The sequence below is a fragment of the Octopus bimaculoides genome, chromosome 15 (assembly GCF_001194135.2).
Source record: "Octopus bimaculoides isolate UCB-OBI-ISO-001 chromosome 15, ASM119413v2, whole genome shotgun sequence".
In the NCBI taxonomy this organism is placed as follows: Eukaryota; Metazoa; Mollusca; class Cephalopoda; order Octopoda; family Octopodidae; genus Octopus; species Octopus bimaculoides.
The window spans coordinates 3,991,203-3,992,799 of NC_068995.1; positions in this window are offsets into that span (position 1 = coordinate 3,991,203).

Consider the following 1,597-nt stretch of genomic DNA (forward strand, 5'->3'; position numbering starts at 1 on the left):
TATGTATGATGTGCTTGTGTGTACGCGTTTAGGCATGTGTACGTATTTATCACACGTCTAAAAATGTACAGACACACATAAATATTGTATGCTTATCTAAGCGTTTTTTCTGTGCGTGTGTGTGTATGTGTGTGTATGTGTGTTCTCTGGTTCCTATATGCGCGTGAGTGTATGTGCTCGGGGGTATGCGTATGTATATGTGTGTGTGTTTGTGTGGTGATCCAAGTACAAGATTCTCCAATGTAGATGGAAGCCATTTTATTTCACCTTAATCAGACATTTACCATTGTGAAGGTAGTTTCAGTGGTGGCATATTAGGTGTTCAAGAAGAGAGAAAACAGAGAGGTAGAGAGAGGGAGAAAGAAAGAGAGACGAGGGGAGAGAAGGAAAGAGGAAGAGAAAGAGAAAAAGAAACGGAGAGAGAGCAGGAGAGAGAAAGAGAAAGCGAGAAAGTGAGGGAGTGTGTGAATAAGTGTCAGCGCTCGAGTGAATGAGTGAGTAAGAAAGAGAGAGAGCGAGGAGAGAGAGAGAGAGAGAGAGAGAGAGAGAGAGAGAGAGAGAGAGAAAGAGAGAGAGAATGAAAGAGTGAAAGAGTGAGCGAGAGAAAATGAAATAGAGAGGGAGAGAGAAATACGTGCTGATAGTTGGGGAATGGGATTTAAGGCGCAAGGCTTAAGGGACAAAGAAATATGTTTTTGACTTAGAGAGAGAAAGAGAGAGACAGACACAGACAGAATAACAGACAGAATGGGAGAGAGTGAAGGATGGAGAGGGAGAGAGGGAGAATAAGAGGGAGAGAGGGAGAATAAGAGAGAGAGAGAGAGTGGAAAAACGGCAAATGTAGAGTTAATCGCTGTGGAGAAGCAATTTGTAGATACACATATATACTCATACACACACATACACATATATACTCATACACACATACACATGTAGATATTTATGAATATGTGTGTGTTTTATCATTTACTTGTTTTAGACATTAGACTGCGGCCATGCTGGGGCACCGTCTTCAGGGAATTTTTTTTTCTTTTTAAACCCTGGTAATTATTTTTTTAAAACCCTGGTGCTTATTCTATCGAGTTGTTTTGCCGCACCACTACCTTACGGGGACGTAAACAGACCAACACCCTCGTAGATATTTATATATAAAGAGACAAATAAATTTACTTAGAATATTAAAAAAATACAGAATACTAAAAGGCGAATGCAGAGTTTTTACCTCGACAGCTGTTTCTGGATGCTCAGAATTATGTAATAACAGTAATGCACATAATTAACAGAGGGAATGTGCAAAATGTCTTGGATACGCAACCAGTAAATGTTTCATAGAGATATTATCGTCAGTCTGGTTCTGTTTATCAGGAAAAACAACTGACAATAGTTGTCCACATAAAATGCGAAAAATTTAAAGGTTAAAGGAAGAAGAAGAAGAAGAAGAAGAAGAAGAAGTAGAAGAAGAAAGGAGTAATAGGCAGTAATAAAGTGTCTTGCTCAAGAATACAACACGCAGCCCGGTCCGGGAATCAAGCGCATAACCTCACAATCATGAGCTCGACGCTCTAACCACTAGACCATGAGCCATGCGCCTTCATTA